The sequence below is a fragment of the Malaclemys terrapin genome, chromosome 4 (genome assembly GCF_027887155.1).
Source record: "Malaclemys terrapin pileata isolate rMalTer1 chromosome 4, rMalTer1.hap1, whole genome shotgun sequence".
NCBI classification, from domain to species: Eukaryota; Metazoa; Chordata; order Testudines; family Emydidae; genus Malaclemys; species Malaclemys terrapin.
In genome coordinates, this window is record NC_071508.1 from 92,619,790 (window position 1) to 92,644,522 (window position 24,733).

The window sequence follows — 24,733 nt, forward strand, 5'->3', positions numbered from 1 at the left end:
TAGGGTCCCACAGTGAAGGCAACAGGTTAAGGAGTCCCTCGAATTTTGCTATAGGATATGTGAAGATCGAGAAACTGTCAATTGACAAGTAGAGTGCAGTGATGGCAGCTAAATTAATCAAGGTTAGGGACAACCCTAGCAATTTCAGGTCTAGGAGGTAGCTGAGGATGGATAGCAGAGGAGCAAAAGTAGGAGATATGGAGCTTTGGGTGCACTTTCTGGAAATGCTTCCACTTCTGCAGGTAAGTCTTTTGTGTGGTAAATTTTCAATCTAATAGCACTGACCTGGATGTCAGGAAAACATCCCTGCTTTAGGCCTGAGAATCATCAGGGAGCCAGACCTTGTGGTGCAGAGATGATAGGTTGGGGTGGGTTATGGAGTTCAACTCCTTGGGTTGGTGGGGCTGTCACTAGAGGAAAGCAAAGAAGCAGACATGTTGCCAGGTCAGCCACATCAGGGCTATGAAAATAGTCACTACTTTCTCATTTCAGTTTGAGCAGGGCTTTGTGGATCAGTAGAATTAAGGGGAAGGTGTATAAGAGACCCAAAGGGCAAGGAGGGGGCTCACAAGGAGTTGCAACCATGCACCACCACCTTAAGAACTGATGACATTTAATGTTGGAAAATATGGTGGCAGTCTACCTGCAGAAGACCCCAGGAAAGGCAGCTCTTGCCTGTGGTCTTGATGGAAAAATCTGCTCAGTAAGTCTGCACTCAATCATGTTCTATAATGCCATCAGAGAGACTGCTGAGATAAGTATTCATGGAGCTATGCACTAGTTCCATAGCCTCACCAGCTCTGCGTACAGATCAGGATTTTGCTCCTCCTTGGTAGATTATATAATACATGCTCATTCACTTGTCCAACATCACTGTGGTTGGCCTTGAAGGAGATGGAAGTAAAGCCTAAGGTACTGCTCAAAGTTTGAGGACTGATGTGTAACAACAACTGTAGTGGAGCCCATCTGTATGAACTTTTAAATGAGTGCCACAGCTGAGAAAGGAGGTGGATGTGAGAAGGGGATTCCCATGCAGACTGACATCCTTGCACCTAGGTGTCTCAAACTGGGTACCCAAAAACACCTTCGAGGAGTTTTTGGTTTAGTGACTTGCGTAGCATCACAGGAATGGGACAGAACCCAATTCTCCAGAGCAGCATTCAACTGCCTTAACCATAAGACCATCCCCTTTCTTTCTACCTTCCACTGCCTTTTTCAGTGTATGCTTTCCAACTTCTGCAACAAATGAGGCTGGGTCCTATCAGCAATTGCCTCCTTCACTACACAACTCAGACATCCTTTGGCAATGAATCAATCCTGTGCACTGACAGGAGGAAGAGGTTCCTGTGGAAAAAACAGAATGTGATCGTGTAATTAAAGACTCTCCCAATGCATGCACACAAGGGGAATGAACTGACATTGCACAGGAAACCTTAATTCTGGCATTTCCTAACTTGAGTATTTGACTCTGCAAGGCTAATGTAGTTTGTGTATGTAGGTTCCTAGGTTTTTAAAAATCAAAATTCCATCATGTGGCATGATATCAACACCCACACAGGTTAGCAGCAGTGTTGGAACCTTTACATCTACCACACCAACCTCTGCCAGTTGAGCTAACACAGTAACTGATTAGCAATAGTAGGGTCTCATCCTTTCTGTGGACCAGTGCTAGATGGGGACTGGACACTCAGCCAGTGGGTTTCCCAGATATTAGCTGACAGCTGAGGAAAGCAATCTTGGGTTCCATTCTTGCCTCTAGAGGAGACTGTTCTCTAATGGTCACAGACTCCTTTCCATCGCTTCTGTGTCCCAGTTCCATCTCTTCCCTGCTCCTAATCCCACTTCCATCTTCCTTACTTAGCCATTCCCAGTGTGCCCATCACCTCCAATCATTGTCCCAGTCTCCTTGTCCAAACAGTCCCACTTCTCCCACGTATACATGCTCATTCCTTATATGATCTCATTCCCCAACTCCACTGATCTTCAGTTCCATTCTCCCTCACCACTCCAACTCCCAGTTTCAATTTCCCTCTCCCCCTTCAGTCCCAGTTTCTGTCCCCCTCTCCTGAGCTACCTGTCCTAATGACACTGAGCTTTTTTTCCCTCTGCATTCAAATCAGGCAACTTCCTCCTATGCATGGGGGTGGGGGTGCGTGGTGCAAGTACAGAATTACCCAATGCAGTCCAGAGCTACAATTGCATAGATAGTCCTGCTCAACACTGGGCTGGAGCATGCCCAATGTGGACCAAATCATCAGGGGATGTAGCTGCTAAAATCTATTGAAACTGAGCAAACTGTAATTTTTCAAAATGACTTAACTTGAACAAATTTGGGCAGATTTTCATAGGAAAGGCAAATGGCACATCCCTGACATAAAGGCCACCTGCCAAATTGTGTGCTAGAGATTTTCAAAGAAAAAGTCATCAGAAATGTTTTAAATGTGTGCAAAACAATGTACATTTCCCTAGCTGTGTTCTTGTAAATGGCTGAATCATTTTGGCTGAAGTTTTTCAAAATAATTCAGCCTGAGGCACATTAAAGTTTTGGCAGAGTTGTTTATAACTCTGAAAACAAGGTCTTATAATGAGAAGGGTCAGGTAACCTTATTAGACAGAACTACCAGTTCCACCTGAAACAACATGGCTACCTTCTAGTTTGTCTTTTTTTTCCCCTAACAAATGACACACAATGAGGTTTCAGTGCATTCTCAGCCCGTGCTGCTTTATTGCTAAAAAAATTGTATACAGGTGCAGAGTTTCCAAGTTCATTTTTAAACAGTTCCTCTTTACAGTGTCAAAAGAATAAAGTCTTTTCTTCAAATCCCCAAAGATGCATAGATATAAAAGCAAGCTGCCTTTTGGAAAACTTCAGCTATATACAGGGAGAAATTTTCAGTATAACCACATAAAACACACTATGCAATGGAGTAAATAGGTTCCAGTGTTGCCACTAAATTCCTTCACTAATCTTTCCTGTGCATGATCTATTGAGTACAATAAAAATGTGATCATACTATTAGACGTTCAGTATTCTCTAACCTAGTTTCCAAACTTTAAGGACAAAAACATTTTTTATTTATTTTTTTTTTTTTAAAAGGCATCAATGTTGGAGCTGAAGACCACCTTCAACATTTCTCCTCTGCTCTTTCACCATGCTCCTCACAGAGATTATTTACAAGAAAGTTTTATTTCCTTTTTGTTTAGAAGGGAAATAAGTGTGTGTTTGTAAATAACTAACTGCTTACCCCTCAGGCAATGTCTACACTACAAATACTACAGTGGCACAACTGTAATGTACATTACAACAATGGAAGAGTTTTTTTCTGTCACTGTAGTAATTCCACCAACTTGAATTCTTAACCTAGCTACTGTCACTCTTCTGTCTACCGAGCCATAGGGGGTTTATGTCAGCATAGCTGCAACATTCAGGGGTGTAGATTTTTCACACCCTGAGTGTCCTTACTATGTTGACCTGAATTTTAAGTGCAGACCAGTCCTTATTTGTGGTGGGGGGGGGGGAGGATACTAATGCAGGATTTTAAACTGAAGAGTAGTCCTGAAGGATGTCCAGTAGGGTTAAACATGTTTTAACCATTCCTTTTTGCCTACAGAAGTTGGCCCAGAGGAAAAATTTCAAACATACTCTGATACTATAAAATACAGTCATCACAGATTAAACCTTAATATTCCCTTTTGCATTTGGCAACTACTGTATATCTAAAGAAAGAACAATGAGAAAAAAATATATGGCCCCCACACCAAGCCTGCAGTGTGGGTGTGCTTGTATTACACTGGCTAAGAATGTAGACAGGTGTTAACTTGACCCATAAACCCTTCCTCTTGTCCCATTTTGTTTCTTCAAAGAAACAGGAGGGAATTTCTGACAGGAATTTTCATATAAACTAGGTCCTCCTGCAAAGTTAGATGTAGCCATAATAAGATAGAAGTAAGGAATCTCGCAAACTACTTGTCTCAGTCTGAGAGTTTCTATGAGTTTACATGCTTCAGTCTAGGAAAAGTAGCATTAGTTCTTGTGCTCTGCTACAGATACCATAACTTTTTTTTTGTACATTCTCAGCAGAAATTTTCCCCAAACACCCACAAAATGGCTCGAGAAATATTCTTTACAGAAAACATAGTAAAGGTTTGCAAACAAATAGATGGCACCTGATTTCCGTTAGTTCTCTCATGTCAATCACTCTTTTTAATCAGTGAAATTAAGAACAAAACATATTGTCACTATGTTGCTAGAGCTCAGGACACCCATTGAGCAAATCTCATTTTGTAACTTTTTAAAAAATTTTAGTCACAGAGCTCAACAAAATAAACACACAAGTTTGTCAAAAATTTCAGGTTCATTCTTACAGGGTGCCATTACTGCTGGTTCATACCAGTATGCTTCAGTACAGCAGCCTATGAGGCTAAAGAGTTACCTGAAAATACTATTAAAAAGCTATTCAACACCTGAAATATGTGGACTGTGCTTATTGATTTCAACCCCCTCCAAAGAATTTACCTCCCTAGGTCAAGACCACTTTCACCTATTGTCAGGCAAATCCTACACTCAGTTTACTATGAGTCAGTTTTTATGTTATCCAACTTGGATTTCACCTGTTGCCCTCCCCACACCCTGGGAAACTCTGCACCTTTCTGTTTGCTACAATTGCAGCAGCTGAGAAACCTCATCTCGCCACTAAACATGCTTAGTTCATGCCCTGTTTTTTACATGCTCAGGGCACTAATGTGAACCAGGCAAGAGGTTAAAAAGGCGAGTTCTGATCCTCGTTCCTGATATGCAGTTTTGGTGCCATGCTTCTGTCCCTATCTGTATAATCTGCCCCTTTCTCTACAGAGGCAGTGCATTCTCTAAAAACAACATTTGAGAATCAAAGCAGTAAGTTCAAGCTATTGGTATATTAGTTCCTATTGCTTCATTATGAATAAATGCATATCTGAATTTACTGGTAATAACTATGTAACACTAGACATTTTGAATCATGCATAATTAGAATACTAGCTCTATAAGACTTGATTTGTGGGCCTGTGCCACTCTTCCTCATTTTGTCCATGCAGTTCTTTGTGCCTAGGGCTTCAAAATGAACATTCTCTTAGTTGCCCTGCAAACACACATTCAGTTTGAGAGAAAACAGAATTTACACAGGACATATGCTACAGCAAGTTAGAACATCTGACAGTAAAGATAAAAGGTAAACCTTAGAGAATTTGGGTATACTGTGACTGCTTGGTACTTAGGTTTAGTGCCAGACATATCCTTTATTTATGCTGTGTATGTATACACATTATTCTGAAGTCAAACTTCAGGAAAAAGTGCAAAGCAGACTGAAGGAAAACGTGTGTGTGGGGGGGTGTCCATAGGTAGCATTCTGCACTATGTGAGACACCCAGGTACCACTGTTGGCCCTTGGTGCCTTAACCTGGCCATACTGTGGACGCAACATGCTGAACCTTTGGGAGGAAAGGCTACACCTTGAACTGCCCAACATATAGCCCTCTGGCTCAAGTAAAAAGCTGTACGAATGGACTTGGGAGGAAGTCTCAGCTAGACTCCATTCACAGCTGAAAGGATGGTCACTGCAATGCAGGGGAAAAAGGGGTCTCTAAGAGCACTGACAAACTTCCCCAGAAAAGGTTCTGTTCTCCCATTATTACGGAGAGGTAATTCCATAAAACCCTGAAAATAACCTTGACAGCAGAGCTGGTAGTGAAGTCCTGTTTAAAATATCGTTGTCCTGAAGCTTGCCACAGCTCTCTATTCCCAAAAACTTGCCACATGGATTTCTTAGTGCTGTGAAGGTCTTTAACAGCCAGCTGTATCAAGCAGGAGCTGCAATTCACAGCATAGGTACTGGCTAGAACTTCTCCAGCAGCACCAATGAGCAAGAAAGCAGACCACAGGTTCCTGCACAGTCCACACTTCTGATCTAGACTTAGCACTGCTTAGACCTAGTATTAGCATGGCACTACTTGACAACCACCACATTATCTGAACTTTCTGCTTTGTTTTGCAAGCAAGGAAATCAAGGGCTTGGGCAGGGGAAGAAACCATACCACAGCTCAGTGGCCTTAGGGCAGCAGGATCTCTGACATTGCTGCTGTGAGCAGTCTTTGGAAATTTAGTCACCCCTGGAGAATAGTACACCAGAAAGTCTGCACTGGCAGCAACAAGCCGATAGCCTTCAAGTTTTCATTGTAACTGTGTAACACAGTCTTGCAAAACTCTACTCAGCTAGGAAAGTACATATTCTGGAAATATGAGCAAGATAGTGTTTTCATTATCATGGTAAAAGACTGGCAATTAGACTTTCGTAATTGTATAAGGCTGGTCTAATACCATCTAGTATGTCTAGGACATGATCAAGTTAAGGTCTTCTCTGGGTATGTTTCCTCTTTTAATAATAATTTAATGGCTGGAATTTATTTCAAATCACCATCTTTTAGATCACAGGTTTTCATGTCCAAGACTACTATTGGATATGCCCTACTTGCCAACATTTAACGACTTATCCATACATCCATCTTGGTTACATTATATTAGTGGTGCCCACATTTTGCCTCAACAGAGGGTCATGTTATCAACTTGCCAGGGGACAAATGGCCCCACCAAGTTTACTAAATAATGAAGCAAAGTTCAGCCACTCTCAGACACTACAGATGGTAGCATGCAATATCCCATCCTGATCAAAGAGATTAAGCCACCACATGGATCAATACACACTTTGGTTTAATAATTCAATTCAGGACAGAACATGGCATGCTGAGCTGTATATTCTCTGCAGGCTACACTTCTGTACTGAAGACAAGGTCAGCTGTGGGTTATATTTTAAAACTCCATGGGCTCTTTTGAGTGCCCCTCCAATAGTTGCCAGGGACAAATACCGCAGCAGCAGATCAATTCTCCTCTGCCTTACCAGAGAATCTACTGCAATTGGCTTTGCAAAACTCAAAGGGTGAACAGAAAACAGTTTTAATCTTAAATGGAAGCATATGGCCAGTTTGTACTTAAAATTTTAAAAGAGGAAGTAGGATAGTCTTTTGAAATAAATAAATCCTGCAATTCTGTCCCTGCAGAAGAAACATTTGGGTTGTCAACATTTTGCAATACTTTCTTTTCAGGACCTGTCACAGCTCTACTTAGTTTCTTTTTACAAAAAACAAAAACTCCTCTCTCCAATAAAAGTTTGAATAAAAGCTTTCCAACTGTGGGAAATGGGTCTTCTTCATATCTCAGCACTTTCCTCTCAGAGGCACTGCACATGCTACACTACAAAACAAACAACAGGGAAACCAGTCACTCATACACAACTGCCCAGTCTTCCCCTATATGCACCAATTCTGACGCATGACCTATAGTTACCCAGGTTTTATACTCATCACTGGCTCATCACCATGGTATTCAAGCGCCATATTCCCTCAAAAGAGGGGAACAGTAAAAGGAATTCTTCCATCTTCTTAAAAAGAGACACTGTTCTCTTCATGCAACTCCCTGCAGCACAGACCACAAACTTATTTGGTTATTACCACTTATTCTACTGTACAATCTTGGTAATGCAAGTTAGTTACTATTACATGCAAAACAGTTATTGCTACTAAAATTCTAGTTTTATTAAATCTTTTTATGGCTTTGTTTGCATCAGGGATATTTCCCCCTACATACTGTGCTATTTTGCATTCCAGTTTCAGAGGTATTTTTTATCAATTGATTCCCCCAAGCACTAAACTACTTGATTCAATGGTATAGCTACTTTTGTTCAGAACTGAACTAGCTTTGAGCACAGTTCCCCAGAGCTCTACTGTAAACAGCCCACCTGCCCAATATACATGGAGAGACGGAATATGCAGAGACTCTGTTTTTTATTACATAATTAACTCTGCAAGAATCACTGGTTTTGTATCTCAATACATTTTGCCCATTTAATTAATCTAGATCAACTCAGAAACCCAAGCTACCCATTTTTCCCAGGTGGCCATTTACAGGCAGGTCTCAAGAAAAGATGCAGTATCCTCTCTTAGCTGACAGCAGCCTGTTATTTTTAAAACAGAGGTGGGTGAAAAACAATAGTGACAGAAATTAAAAAGCTATTCCAGGAAATCGGATAGATATGATACACAGATTGTTGCAAACCTGGGTTGGGAGTCATTTCCATCTCTTGCTTCAGTAGCCTAAACTGCCTGTTTGAGAAAGTGATAAATAAAGTTAAGATTTTGTCACAGTTATTTTTAGTAAAAGTCAGGGACAGGTCACGGGCAATAAAAAAAAATTCAGGGAAGCCCATGATCTGTCTCTGACTTTTACTGAAATAATGGGGATGGGGGAACTGACCAGGAGACGACTGAAGCCCAAGCCCTGCAGTTGGAGGAGGGGGGAGCTCCAGCACCCACTGCGGTTGACAGCTTCAAGGCCCCTGCAGCTGCTGATGGCTCCAGTGCCAGTGACTGAGAGCTCTGGGGTCCCCACTGTCCACAGCAGCTGACAGCTACAGGTCCCCTCTGCTCTCAATGGCTCAGAGCTCCAAGGCCAGTGGCTCAGAGATACGGGACCCCCACCGCCTGCAGTGGCTGACGGCAGTGGGGCCCCTGCACCCGCAGCGGCTCAGAGCCCCCGCCAGCTGACAGCTCTGGACCCACCACCCCAGGCACAGGGCTGAAGCTGAAGGGAAAATGTCACAGAGGTCTCTGAAAGTCACAGAATCTATGACTTCCACGACAAAAAACTTATCCTTAGTGATAAACCATTTGGATTTCACCTAGCTCAGCTTTCCATTCTCAGAAAGTAGAGGGAGAGGCGTTGTGTGTGTGTGTGTGTGTGTGTGGGGGGGGGGGGGGGGGGGGGGGGAGAGGAGGGAGGAGGGAGGAGAGAGAAAGAGAGAAAATTGCCACGCAGTTAAAAAAGAAATCAGATAGCTGGGAAAAGTATTGGAAGGGTCAATCTATAATTTAGGATTCTAAGTGTACAAAACTGACAAAAAACTTAGACAGCAATTTGAATGTAATGATTTAACTAGTCTTACTAATTAAGATTAACATTAGTATCATATTTTTTAAACAGAGTTATTTCTGCAAAATGTTACTCTGCTCAATAGTTAACAGAGCTCATTAATTATACCCATATGAGAAGGCAGCAGAGTTGCCTATAAAACACGTACAGTGGCTCTTCATCAGCTTCTGTATGATGGAAGGGATGGGTAGTAATGAAACAGTCTACATGAAGATAGAATCTGCAAGAACAGTTTAGGGTGTTTCATTAACACTAAAAGGAAACAAATGCCACTGTCAATTTGGTGTGTGTCCTGGATTTGTCTTGCAGTTCACCTTATATGGACGAAGAGAGGATTAGTCTGGATGCTCACAGTCTACTGTTTAGCCTAGACAGACTTTACCAAAAACAATACAAAAAAGTCAGCTATTATTCCACAAAGCCCATCAATTTAATAAATTCTGGTTCCAAAGATAACCTTGTCACTACGACTGCCTAAGAAGGATACTGCATCTTTAGACCACGTTCATAACATCTGTTACTGTCTGCTTTCTACTGTTAGTTACATTATTGTTTATTATTGTCATTAATAATTTGCCACTCTGAAATTGTAAAAATACTACTAGGCTCATGCACTGATCCTAACATGGCACTACAGTTTGCTACGAAGCACTAATGCTTATGGAACTATACACATCTCAAAATGGAAGACATTGGTGATTTTGTTGTTTTCAAACAACTTGTAACATCATTTTGTCCACAAGTATTAAAATATATATATGTATATATATATATCTATTGCACATGCCCCTTATTTATTTGTTTAACCTTTCATACGGGAAGATTTCCAACCAACATGGAGAAACAGAAGCGGAGCAAAGAGTAAAGTCTAAAGGCTGAGGCAGTATTGCCTGGCACAGCAGTTTCATAAAGAAGCTGGCAGGAAGCATACTGCAGTGGGGTCTTTTGGGCATGCACAACTGCATCCTGTGACAGCCACAGAACATTAGCCCTATTATAATTTTATCTTAAAATTTAATCAAGTGGTTACATGTTAGGGGGCAGGCAGGGAAAGTCAACATTTGTTTCCATTTCTTGTTATCAGGCAGAGCTTGGAGACAATTATTCCTATCATGTGGCAAAGTGGGCTAAAGTGTATCCACCTTCTCCAGAATCCATTCTCTGCCTTTTACAATATATGGAAAACAATATCAAATTTTCTATCAAGCTGTGCTAGAAACAGCTGCAAGTGGTTAAGTCAGAAGGAGGACAAATAGGGGTCAGGAAGGTGAAAAGAAGAATCACCAGGCTTAAGACGACATATTTGCCATAATGGATGCCTTCTAATCACATTTAAACCTGTGACATTGACAGCAGATATTTTCCTCACTAACGGTCTGAGCCTGCCTCTACTTAAATAAATTCAAAAATCACATTGACTTCAGTAAGAGGCCCTAAAAGGGAACATATTTTTCCAGTTGTCTTTAACACTCAAAAATCCGAATTCTGTTTGGCAAGGGACTGCACTATATTGAAAGGAAATCAGCCCAACTGCCTACCCATGACGAATATAATCATTTCTCCAAGTGAACAGATAAACACAGCTGACTGTGCTGTATTGGTGCTTTTTATATTCTGATGCCATTATATCTTGTGTTATTTTCAGCACAAAATGTACAGCTCAACATTCCCTACCCAATGAGACTGATTTTCTCTCCAAGAGAGCACAAAACAGGAAAAGATGTAATTAAACCTTATTGTCACATCACAAGTTCACTGTGGCTCTTCACAACTTTATTCCCAGGAGGGAAGAGCGGGACCAAAGCCAGTGCATGGGTTTGTTCAACTCCAGAATTTGTTCTCCTTCAACTTCCACTACGATAGATTACACAGATATAAGAAAAAGTTTCTTTAGAGATTCTCTCTTCCCCATCCTTATATAACCCCTTCCCTTCTCTACCAGTCTTAAAATGTTGCTCTTGCTACTTGTCACCAGGAGCTAAGTAGAATTTCGTGGGTTTTTTTTTTTTTTTTTTTTTTTTAAAGCCATTTTTAGGCTGCCTGGCTCTCTCCAGTGGTTTTCTAAAAGAAAACAAAAAATAATTTAAACAGAGCCTATACCCCTTTTTTGATCCAGATTTGAAATTGTATTATTTTAAATCAGCAAATCACATTTGCTAAATTCACATTAACACAAGCTTGGAATAAGGTGCACTATGAAGAGGTCCAGGTTCAAGTGGAAGAAAACACAAACCAATTATGGCCTTTCCACCAAGAAACCTCATTGACCATACAGACTACCACTGCAGGGAGCAACTAAACATAAAGCTTCCATCTAAAACGGAAGGAAAACATCCCGTATAAGTCACAAGTGATGGAGACAAAGAATCTGGTGTAAACACGTAAGAACCATGATCTCCTCCTTAGTTTGGGATGGAGATACAGGGGGAGCCAGAAAAAGAGCATACTTCCTTCAGCATTTCTGCTCTCTCTGAACTGGTTTCTCTATCAGACCTCCCATCTACACCCTGGAAGAGTACTCATCCCAGTTCTCCAGTAGCCAAAGGAGAGTTAAAAACCAACTCCATCAGCAGTATGAAGTTATAAACTGCACTCAGGACGCTGAGGGGATGAGTTGGAACATTATACTTGTAGCCTCTCCCATCCCACCAGAGGCCAGTTCCTTTATTAAAAAGATGAAGTTCTGTCCCATCTCTTGGATCACAGAGTTTTTTTGTTCCTTTTGCTGCTAAAGCTGCTGGAGAAGACTGGAGATACAATGTAAACCCAACACTATAGGATTAACTTTAGCACTAGGAGGTTCTCAAAGATTCACCTTCTTAGGGAAGGGGTTTGCTACAAAAAGAGACAGTGCAGAGCAACTTCTTTTCCTGGTGAAAGCTCTTCACATTCACTAGTTATGTGGATTTACACATGCAAATGCTTTTGATCACAGAATGTGATGATTCATTCATCCATGATGGACAAGGTAATTCTGTATTTGTTTTTGTGCATTAGCTGCTTCACGAGGTGACATTGAGACATTTATCTACAAAGTCAGTTCTTTGTTCTGGATTAGGACATCTTCGTTATGGGGATTTTTCAGGATTGTGGGTTTTTTTTTTTTTTTTAAGTTTGTTCCTCGTTTCAGGGTGGAAATGTATTCTTGCTGCAACCTTTCACACATGTTGAAATAGCTTGGCACAGCATCACATGCAGATGCATTATCCATTTACTTGGACACAGTTGGAGAAGAAGTTACCCTGCTAAGATACAGAAAGGAGACTGGTTTCTGTGTGAGCATGCTTGTAAAAATCTTCTCTAGGGTGCAAAAACAGAGCTCAAAAACTCTGAAGACATCACTTCAGGGACATATCAAACATTGATTTCAGTTGCTCGCTTGTAAGGGTTGGTAAAATGCTTGCTGTGTGCTCCTATGGGGGAAGCCAGCTGGTGCAGGCTCCATACTTCAAATGTTGGTTTAAGAAGTTGAAACATAAAGAGAAGAATATTTCCTCATTACACGCCATGGAGATAAGGAAAAGACTTTTCTTCACCAGTAGTGGAGCATCCACCATTCACTGTCTATGATCAGTTTCTAAGCAAAAGGAACAGAGTAACTTCTTCTGGGATGCCAGGAACAGGCCTGAAAACACAAAAGGAAAAACAGAAGGAATAACTGAGAGAACAGAATGAAATTAACTCAAAATTAAAATGCTCAAAAGTTCACTTCTTCAAAATCTGATTTCAATTTATACAAGATCAGAACGTTGCACAAACGGCAATGATAGCTAGACTTGAAGTTCTTAAGAGTTCTAACTTTAGAAGTCTCTAGGCTGGCTAAGTAAACACTACAGATACACCTCTACCCCGATATAACGTGACCCAATATAACACGAATTTGGATACAACATGGTAAAGCAGTGCTCCAGGGGGGCGGGGCTGCGCACTCCGGTGGATCAAAGCAAATTCGATATAACGCGGTTTCACCTATAATGTGGTAAGATTTTTTGGCTCCTGAGGACAGCGTTATATTGCGGTAGAGGTGTATACTGAACTAAACTTACTTGCTCACACAGAAGCAGTGTGTCCAGCAACAAATATCACACTGTTGGGAATGTGGTAGGTAGCTATGTTGTTTCTTAATTGTGACACAGAAATATACTGTAGCAAGGGAAGTGTGGTGCCGGGAAAATACACATATTGCACCTTGATTGTGTATTTGGCCACAAGTTCAAAATGAACAGGTACCATAAACAAGGAGCTAATTAACCACAATCTACAAGTCTATGAATACCACAAGTGAAGAAAAGTGTTCATAGTGGCTGTAAGATCACACAAGTTAGGTACTTTTCCTGCTCCCACTTGCTTTTCTTCATTCACTCAAGAGTGAGAATCCCAGTGCGACTACACCTATGCTCCTGCACCAATAGAACTTCCTTGACATCACTGATCATTAGTGGCAGTTTGAAGTGAAGTTTTTGTTTTAAACTGATGATGCCAGTGTTGCTGGCAAGATGAAATGGTGTAGGGTCACAACCATGTTGCTACCAAGAGATCATTTTTCTCTTCTATAGCCCATCAATCACCCTCTCTATGCTGCAATGTGGGAAAGGGGGAAGATTTCATATACACACCAGTTTTTATTCTTCCTCCATTATCCTCTTCCCCCCCTTTATCTGTTTTTTCCTTGCCTATGTCTCCCTCCCTGCTCTATATCACTTTCATTCCTTGCTTGGCAGGTAGCTGAAATTAATCTTCTCGTTAATATTTTAGGGTCCCATATTGAAGGAGTGGGTGGATATTAGGTGGATAAGAAAAACACAACTATTGTACACATCTCTAACTTTCTCACCAAGGAGCTCAAAGCACTTCACAAATGTTAATGAATTTCACATCATCATACCCATATAAGTAGGAAGGTCTTATTATTCTCATTATACAGATGGGGTAACTGTGGCAGAGAGGATGAGTGACTTGCTTAATGTCACACCAGAAGTCGGTGGTGACCTGGAAACAGAATCCAGTGTTTCCTGACCCCCTGTTCTATGCCTCAGCCGCAAAAACATCTTTCCTCATTGCAAGAGACAAAAATGAAATCAAAGCCCTGGAATTTGTTAGTCAAAACGTCAAATACTAAACATCAGCATAAAAGAGAATGCAAATAGCATTTATTCTTGCTGGAATAAATTATTAAATCAGGCTCAGTTATCAGGAGCAGCCCAAGCAGACACTGTGGTAATAGTCCAGTACCCCTATAGCATCCCAAGGAAAGCCAAATTCCCCTGGGACTGACTTAAAAAAAAAAAAAAAAAAAAAATCAGAAACCAAAAAGAAACAGTTTATACTTACCCTTAACTTCATGGCCACATATGCCATCATTTTCCACCAAGAGCCCTTCCTTTTCAGTTTGCTGATTTGCACTCAAAATGGAATACAAGTGAACCTGACTGGCACAACAAGGTGGGTAATAAATAAATAAAATAAACAAAAGAGCAAAGCAAGAACAAAATTTCTGTCATCCTGACATTTTGCAGGGTACAAACAACACTAGGAAAACAGCAACAGTGGTATCTTTCAGGGATTAGTTAAGCAAGAATCATGATGTTACTCCATAAGTTATTATACAGATGAATTAGTCTTTCCTTCCCCCCAATAGGAAAAAAGGCCTACTGAGCCACCCTAGAAATAGCTCATACATCCCAACAAAGACCTCATTCTAAATAGTAGCAAAATGCCATCGGTTTTAAAGTTTAGTTTTCAATGGATTAAATGGGAGCAAATCAACTTTCCCCTTCACTTCTGGGGAGAAGAGCACCTACTCAAGACACTTCCAAAACGTTTTTGTTCAGAAACCATTCTGTACCCTGAGGTAAGAATATGCATGTTATTCAATAGATCAGTTGGTGAAATCTTTCATGTCAGTCAGTTTGCGCAACACTTATTCCTGGGGGAATTCTGCGCTACTGCGCAAGCACATATTTAATGAGCCCAGCAGATTTATAATTTTTCACACAGAAAAAAGCTGCTGCCAAAATGTTGCTGCAGCTTTGCCTTTTGCCCACCAGAGGGCGCTGTGGCGATAGAACAAAGTTGCAGCTCCCTGCAGGGAGGGAAGAGACAACTGCTTTCGCAACCCGTGTCAGGCCAGGTCAGGAGATGAGCTGTGGGGTGCTGGGTGGGTGAAGGGGGTCAGACAGGGGCTCATAGGAGCTAGTGGGGGGAGGACAGGACCTCTGGGGGAGGGAGGTGTAGAGACACATGGGGATGGGGAGGGGGCAGAGCTACACAAGGACAGGGGAATGGCTGGGTGAGGAAACAGAGGCACATGGGGACGGGGCAGATGTGCCTGACTGAATGGGAGAGGCTAGGGTCAGCCAGGATCTGCAAGGGGAAGCTCCCCAACAATCCTTCCCTGCCCCTCCACCCCCCAAAAAAACCTGTTCCATACTTTTCCACCCATACGCAACAGCTCTCCAAGTTCACACCTAGACTCTTTCCCAGCAATTTATTTCCCTCTCCCTCAGCTCCTCCGTTACCCCTGACTCCCCCAAGCCTTTGCTCTGCTTCTGAGGGATGTGGGAAATACGGTTCTGTATTGTTGTTTAAATGAATTATTACTCAGAGTTATTATTAATATGCCTAGTAAGGAATCTATTTGTCAAAAAACATTTCCTGAATCTTTTTTGTTGTCTGTATTGTTACAGACATACTTGCTGATAGGTATTTTGAAATAAATGATCAAAAATAATTGAAACTTGGTGTGATTATATTGTGTTATTTTGACAAATAAAATATGCAGACTTTTGCAGAATTTTAAAATATTGTGCGCAGAATTTTTAATTTTTTGGCACAGAATTCCACGAGGAGTAAACACTGTACTCCTCAGCCTCCTAAAATTTATATACCCATAACTCATGTAAATCCATGCACAGAAGAGCTCACCTAGATATACAATACATTACTGCCCACATTGCTTTTAATTGTATTTGTTCTGTAAGAATTTTTTTTTATGGTGATAATTGCTCAACACACTGGGACTGAGATTTTCCTACAGACATATGTCCAACTCCATTTCCTTAGAAACTGGGGTGAATGGAATTATTGCAGATTGATAAAACAAATACATCTTTAATGCCTGTCTGAAGAGTTGTAGGGGGAAAGAATAATATCAGGCCTCAAGAATGTGATGCTGACAACCCAACTGGTAGAATGATGGATCACCTGTAAGCAGGGTTGCTTCATTACACTGAGCTTACACAATTAAAACACACTCCCAACAGACACATGAAAGCATTCTGATCCTTTTTATTCTCCTCCTCCTGTACTGCAGAACATTTTCACAGGCAGAGAAGAGCCAGAACCTTTAGCCAAGATGCAATCCACTGATCTATTATGATTTCTAGCTCTATTTTCTCAAGCTAGTCCTTACATTTTCACATTGTAAAGGTCAGAATTTGACAATCTCAAATCAAACTACAATAACTAAATACACAATAGATAATTTGAGAGCATGTGAACACAACATTAAATCCTTCATTGAAGGATTCATTTGATAAAGAATAGTGATCCCAAACTCTCAGAAGCCTATGCATCATGACCAAAGAGGAGACAATTTCCAAGAGATGTTAGAATGAGCAAAGTAAGACCCGAGACTACAAGTGAGTGAACTACATATTAAAATAAGTCACATTTTAAATATTTCATCTGCTGCTGCCTTTTCATAATTACATCATGCAAATGAGTGCCTCAACTAGTAATGTACCTCAATTTGCTAGGGGCAAAATTTTCAGACATATTCACTAACTTCATATTCAATTTTTAGGGTGTTCAGCTTGACATCCTTTCTACCTGATTTTCAGAGGTGATGTGGAACCATTCATCAAACTAACATCAATGGAAACTGCAGGTGCTCTGAACTTTTGAAAATCAGGCACAAGTGAATGAAGTTTATTTAAAATTAGTGAACACTTCTTTAAAAAGTTGCTACTTACAAAAAGAGGATTGTTTGGTCATAAGATTAGTAATTTACAGGTATGTTGCATAGGATTTAATTTTAGTTGATAACTGTCAGTAAACATCCATTTTAGCTGACACTGAAATCAATGGAAAAAACAAGTCCTCTGTACCCCTGGTGTCACAGGAGTAAGAGGTGCAGATGAATCCCTGTGCTGCCTCAAGGCCTGTGACACCTGATCCTTGCAGGCATAAGGTGTGGGGGGAGGTTGCGGACCTGGAGGGGCAGAGCAGAGACCCCTGGCTAGGACTACAAGAAGAAGGACTCACCTAGCTGAGGGTGAGGTCACAAGGTGCTGAATGGCTCCTGCGGCAGTGGAGGGAGCCCTCTGCCCCGCTGCTAAAGACCCACTCTCTCACTCACCATCAGGGAATGCCAGGGGTCTCTGCTCTGCCCTGACCAGACCACAGCCTTCCTCACAATTTGCACCTGCAGGGATTGGCAGCTCCCCTGTGGCAGAAGTGTGGCCATGACATGAAAGGTGCAGACGGCTCCCTACATGGCTGCAGAGATGTGGTGTCCAATCCCTGTAGGCACAAGGTGCGGGACAGGCTATGGTCATCCTAGCCCAGCGGATCAGAAACCACCCAGCCAGGGGTGCAAGGAGAAGGACGAGCTTCCAGCTGCAGAGGAGGCCATCCTGCTGCTGAACAGTTCCAGCCCAGGATGGCTTCCACACATTGGCCAGTGAGGTAGGGAGGGAGTGAGTGGGGCCAGTGACACCCAATCCCTGCAGGCACAAAGTGCAGGGAAGGCTTTGGGTCCTGGCCCAGCGGCGCAGAGATCTCCAGCCAGGACTGCAAGGAGGAGGAGGACGAATTGTCCCCAATGACGGAAGAGCCCACCCCACTGCTGAATGTCTCCATCCCCGGGGCAGGAGCCATTTCAGCAACAGGGTGATCTCAACCATGGCTAGGGACTCATGGTCCTCCACAGGGGGGGGTTCTGCTCCGCCCAGCCAGGATGCCAGCCTCCCCCACACCTTCTGCCAAAGGGACTGGGTGTCACCAGCCCCACAGCCATGCACAGACCACTCCGCAGCTGCATTGTCATGACCGCACTCCCTCACTCACGTGCCAGGAAGGTGGGAGCCATCTCTGGTCAGGACTGTTCAGCAACAGGGTGACCTTCCTCACAGCAGGGGAGGAGCGGGGGGGGGGGCCTGGCTTGTCCTCCTTGCCGCTCCGAACTGGGAGTCTCTGCTCCGCAGGCCAGGACCACAGCCTCCCCCGCACCTTGCACCCTGGTGTCTTGGATCCCTCAGCCACTCAGGGAGGGGCCTGTAGTCCTGCTGTTAGCACTGCCCTAATCCTAACCCCAGCCTCACCCGCCACAACTGTAAAAATAAAAATAAAAATACTTAAAAATGGGGGCGGGGGAGGAGGTTAAATTGATAAAAACTGTCAAAATCGTAAACTAAGCACATCTTTTTTCTAAGACAATCAGATTTTCCAGCTGCCAGCACTGAAAACTTAAGGTGGTTTCTAACATACCCCAATTTGCATGCAAGTTCTCTCACTCTCTCCTCCATACAGCATAATTAAAAATTAAAGTTAGCCAGCACATACAGAAGCATGAGGCAGAATAAGATACAGCTCACCTTTAAACTTAAAGACTTATTTTGTTGCCAGTAAACAAAGCAGTTACAACTTGAAAGCTCTGTATGGAACACATATAATAGTAAGGTGTCCTTTTTATAATTACTTTTCTGTTAATTATGGAGGGGTCAGTAGCAACTCCAAAGTTAAGATTAAGTAGCAATCACAACACAAAGCAGAACTAAAATTCCTCTGTTTTATACTTTTCATGAGTGAATATAGTCTATACATTTGGAACAATAACTCACAAGACAACTGAATTGTCTATGTAAGTTTTGCAGTAAAAACATTTACTAACTGTTGCTATGGAAATATTTTTAAAGTGTCCTCTTTATGGAATGTCAATCTGTTTCCCCATATATTTCTTTGGTTCCCTCTGCTAAACCACCCTATTCCCCCACCAGTTCTAAAAGCCACACTCACACAGGTAGCATCTTGGACATAAGCCACTGTTGAAATTTCAAAATTAAAACACACATGAAGAGTTAGAGCTTATTTACATGGGGAAATTTACCAGCATAATTATACTGGTATAACTCTTCATATGGACACTCTTATTAAGGTAAAACAGTGCACTTTTCCAGTTAATTTATGTTACTTTGGAAATGGTATAAGCTAAACTGGAAAAAGGTACTCATACTAGAACAAGACTGTCCACACAAGCAGTTATACCAGTATACAGTGGTATAATTATGTCAGTGAATTTCCCTGTGTAGACAAGCTCTTAGTCTCCTAATTCAAGACAATTTAATTAAGTTTTGTCCAGATTAGCCAACAGAACTGTTCAGATCCACCAGGTACTTGTTTTTCCAATACCACCTGCCTGACCAGCTGTGCTTTGCCAAGCAGGGCAGCAAGGGCTGATATCTGTGGAAGAGAATGGGATTGGAATGGCTGGGGGTGTGGGAAAAGTAGTAACATAGGTTTGTGAGTGCACACAAAGGCATAGTGATTGAAGGTCATGTGTGATGGATGTAGGCAAGGAAGTGTGGAGAATGCAAAAATCAAGATTACAAGAGACTGCTAACTACGGATTTCCTGTTTTTCATGGTTGCACTGGTGGCATGGTCACATGAGCAAGTTAAACCAGAGCTGGCATGGTATTTATGAGAGGTGGTTTTTACCACCATGGGAAAAAGCAGTTAGTCTCAGTTTAAGGCATTTTCTATTTCTATTTTCTGTTTCTTCAATGCACACCTCATTTCAATTAGTTTCAGATACATAAGGCAGTAGATTTGTAATTAATTTAGGGTAATACAAATAAAGTAAAACTGCAGTGGGCATAATACAAATATATGTAATTATAATACTAAATATCAGAATGTTTGTATACAATTTAGTTTGTTATTTTCTCAAGGAAGTTATACGTTATCACATATTTCAGTTTTCAATATTATATAAACAAAAGTAAAAAACATTTGATTATCTGAAAAGGACAATAATGCAGAGTTGCACACTTGAAGCATTAAGCGATCAGAAGCACACAAAGTTGCAGACTACCAGTCTAGATCCATTTGGTCAGGCACCATTCTGTAGCAGAAGACTAACTTTGATGTAGTGGACAGACCAAGCCTATTCCTCCGTTTTTAATGGATGTAGCCATAGTTTCAAAAGATTCATTCTGTGTTTGCTGAACTTGCTGGACACCAGTACAATTATTTTTCCAGTTCAAACCAAGTTTAAGACAGTATTTACCAGCACCTTGTCCTAAACTAGTTTTTCCAGGAAATTGCCAAACGGAGTTTAACTGCTTTTTAACCATGTTTTTGATTTGAGGGAATATACATGAGAGCTACACTACTGCTACCTGCTAGGCTCTAATGGTTTCATAAGCAATGGTCCCCAGAGTTAATTTTTCCTTCAGATCCTCCTTTTCTATCACAAGAATTGATTTAAAATGCAGTTTTGGTCAGAAAACTGAGCAACTAAAAATGGCAGCTTCTTGATTGATCTGCTTTTTGCATTGCTTCTAGTATTTTCTTCTGTATTCTTTGATAAAAAGATTTTGCTTGTGTTCTCCAGCAGCATAAGTTGGATTCCATTCTGCCTTGTGCATCAGCAACAAAAAAGTCAACAAACTTTGGGGGGAAGGATAGCTCAGTGGTTTGAGCATTGGCCTGCTAAACCCAGGGTTGTGAGTTCAATCCTTGAGGGGGCCACTTAGGGATCTGGGGCAAAATCAGTACTTGGTCCTGCTAATAAAGGCAGGGGGCTGGACTCGATGACCTTTCAAGGTCCCTTCCAGTTCTAGGAGATAGGATATCTCCATTATTTATTTATTTATTTTAACTTCCAACTACAGATTTATTTATTTTTACTGGCAATTAGGTAAGAAGGAGTATCTTGATTTTCACATCAGTGCGGAATGGAAACAGATATGGAATCACATAGTAAGGGGAAAGTTCCTGTAAAAAACACCATCTGAACTAGGATTCCATTTTTTCGCTGAAGAAGTTAATGGCATCTCAAGCACTTGAAGCCTGGCCACAAAATGCTCCAATAGGAGCTTACAATCAGTACAGAAATGAATGTCCTTCACTCTCCTGCCATTGTATTCTAGAGAGAAGTTTTAAAAAGAAGCCAGAACACCATTCTATGCAATAATGGGGAAAAATAAAACAGAAGCAAGGTCAGAAAAAAAGTTTTAGAGAACTTCCCTTTCTTTTATTTTTCCTTCTCAAAGACTATGTTGACCTATGAAGGTAGAGGGCTGGACATAGATAATCTCCTGAGCTCCTCAAACAAATCCTCCAGACGGAAAGGAATGTAGAAATTGCTCAACAGCAACTCTTCAGATTCAGGCAGCATTTTTAGCCCCAGCTGGCCAGGGGAGTTTAGAACACAGACAGTCAGGTCCTTGGTCCCTCCAACGCCTCGCCCATGGGAACAAGATTATTAGGTTTTATTTTCTGCAGCTCTTGGGGAGCCAATGCAGCTAAATATAACCATTAATCCATGTTCAATGTACCTACTGCTATCATGGGTTGAATGGAAGTGGTGAGTGCACGCATGTAAAGGAGAAGGGAGTTACTTGGTTTATTATTATTCTGTTAATTCTAGTCAGAAGCATTACCATATTTATTCTGGAATATCCAAGCAACATATCCACTTCTTGCAGAATTGAAGAGAACAGAATCTAAGCTTTAATTTGAAAAAGAATGATTCTCTCAGTTTGTATTAGGAAGATTTACTTACAAGAAATCTATGTGAGTGCAGTCTTCCTGAATATGCACACAACCTAAAACAATAGTTAACTCAAACTTAAATACAGTATAATTTAATTATGGACATGGATAACTATTTCACTTCTAGTTATTTTATTAGTAACATGCATCTAATTTCAAACTCAGATGTCCAAAACTCCAAATGTCCTCTACCTACCAAGACTTCCACCTTCCTCCTGACATGTACAATGTAGTTATGTATTTTCAACATCAAATTCTACAGCAAACTGAAAATTTAATGACAGCATTACCAAATTAAACAACACTAAGAATTCTATACTTATTGTATTAATCATTTACAGATTTAACTAAGTAAAAATTGTGGAAGTTCTTTCACTGGAGGTTTTCAAAAGGAGGCTGGATAGCCATCTGTCATGGATGGGTTACACAACAAATCCTGCATCTTGGCAGAGGGTTAGACTAGATCAGGGGTTATCACAACATTTTTGGGGACCTCAAGAGTGTGGCCACCAACTCTTGCTGGTGGCTGCTCTGACAATTTTTCCTAAAATACTTAATTAACTTTAGGAAAAACAAATAAATATGCACATACACACGTCCAAATCGTAATTTATTTACGTAGGGTTTTTTTTTTTTTTGCAGATTCAACAATAAAAATTAGGTCCAGTAAAGAAGAGACAACTGTACATTAATAAAATAAAAACTCAAATAAGGAGTCAGATTACAATCATTACAATCAAATAAGGTGCTTTTCATGTTCTTGTCTTTTGTTATTATTTCTTTTGTTTTTTTTTGGTTGCTTTTTTTTTTTTTTTTTTTTTTAAAGACTTGCTAGCTAGTAAGTCTGCCGCTGTGAAAAGTGATATTTGTATGGTTGTTAATATCACCTTTCACAGCTCTCAACAAGCTACCAAGTCTGCTGTGGAAAGTGATATTAGCAACCATACAAATATCGATTTTCACAGCAAAGTCTTCTTAGACCTGGCAAGCCAAGGAACAAACTAAACTCTGGATGGGGAGGTAGGTAGGAGGCAGCAGGGGCCGGGGTGATGGGCCGTGGTGGTGAGCCTGGGGCTGGTGCCCACTGTCATGTGGCTAGGGTCAAAGCCTGGAGCCTCATGGCTGTAGCCCAAAGCCCTGCAGCTAGAGCCTGGAGCCTGCAGACTATCACCCCCAGGCTGAAGCCCAAAGCCTGAGCACCAATGCCCCCAAGGAACTCACACTGGTTGCCTGCTCCTCTGGCATCTGTGGCTCCAGAGGGGGACAGGGCCCAATGCCTGCTGGCAGCCTTGGGGGAGGGGCCACTGTGTGGCCCCTTCCCCAGTCACCACCACCCAGGAGGCTGTGGCAGCAAGAAAAAGCCCTTGCTCGCCACGTTTGAGACATGCTAGACTAGATGACCTCGTGGTCCCTTCTAACCCTATGATTCTATGAAAAACGTTCTTTTATCACATCAGAGCAAAGGCCTAGGTGCATAATTTAGTAAGTACATTGACCTTGGCAACAAGTTACAAATCTGGAAAAGGGGAAGCCTGTTTTTAAATAATATTGTATTAGGTGAATTTTCTCATTGTTTTTAAAATACTTTCCTGCTTGCTGTCTTCAATAATCATTTGGAAACTTGAAACTGAAATCAATTTTCTTGTTAACATTTCCCTCTCTCCAGGGTGCATAAAATCTCCTTTACCGCTGTAGGATTGCTTGTGAATCCTGACTTTGAATTTTTAAGCATCTGAAATCCATTCCCTTGTGTGCACCCCTCACACAATGCAACACGCTCACAAAAAAATAGAGGAAGAAAAAATAGATCAAGTCATCAATATAACAGAGTTCCGCTAAGATCCAGACTTCATGAATCTTTTAATAGTGTAATTTTCAGTCCTCTATTTTTGTAATCTGAAATAGTCAGCACTCTTTTCACCAGTTGAATAGACTAAATTCAAATTATGGGTTTTGATTTTTCTGCCACATGCACATCCACAGTTGCAGCTGTTCTCTGAACATAAATTATAGCTGATTTACTATGCAGGAAATATGTTCTTTTAACCATCTGCTGCAGCCTACTAAGAACTCTGTATCTAATGCATTACTCTGGGTTATCCATACTTCCAGCGTCTCTAAAGTTATTCAGATTTCTTCAGGGTATATTCGAGCTCTCCTCATTCAAACAGACTTGAATTCAGCACCCTTTAAACCAGCACTCCTAACTATTTCTGCTATGGTTTTCTACGAACCCTTGAACTACAGTAATATTAAAGTACAACAGTGACAAGCCCAAAGATAGACAGACGATATAAACCACAGCAGACGGGTAGCTTCTGGAGGAACATTATCAATGTGAGTGAGTGAGTGTAAGTGTGTCATTCAGATACGGGGCATCTAATTAAACACTCCCCCTGGAATGCTGAGGCTCCAGTTTTGGAGCATCGCTAATACACACAGTCTGCCAGGCCCAACCCGATTCGGGGGGTTGAGGGAGTGGGGATGAGATGGTGAGGAGGGGGCACGCAGACACCCAGCCCAATCAGGGGAACACCGTACACACAAACACACACACGGCGAGGGAGGGAACTGGAGACAACGAAGACGTACGTGCCCCGGCCCAGCGCGCTCAGGGATTAAAGGTGGGGGGCAGGTACTTAACCTGAGCGAGTACCTGCCGGAATTGGAACACGGCCAGGCCCAGCCCAATCAGGGTGCAGGAAGGGGAGGCGGGTACACACACACATACATACCCGGGCCCAGCCCAAGCAGGGAGCGGTGAGGTCCCGCCGCTAGCCAGGCTCAGTCTCGCTCCTCAAGCAGTCGTTCCCCGCTCCGTTTACCTGCCCCTGGCCGAGGCCGCCGGGCCGCGGCCGGCCCTCTCCCCTCAGCCTCCTCCTCTCACTCCGCCATCTTCCCCCGCTCACCTCGACCACCCGGTTGGGGGCTCAGGCAC

At 41.8% G+C, this 24,733-nt stretch overlaps 1 long non-coding RNA gene across 1 annotated transcript; it reads right to left on the reverse strand.

The window, feature by feature from the left end:
• Positions 1-2,701: 2,701 nt before the first annotated feature.
• Positions 2,702-24,733, reverse strand: LOC128835501 (uncharacterized). The gene is made up of 3 exons (XR_008444663.1): positions 24,531-24,733; positions 14,348-14,445; positions 2,702-12,641 (listed from the first exon to the last, which is right to left on the reverse strand). It is a non-coding gene; the product is annotated as an uncharacterized LOC128835501 (long non-coding RNA).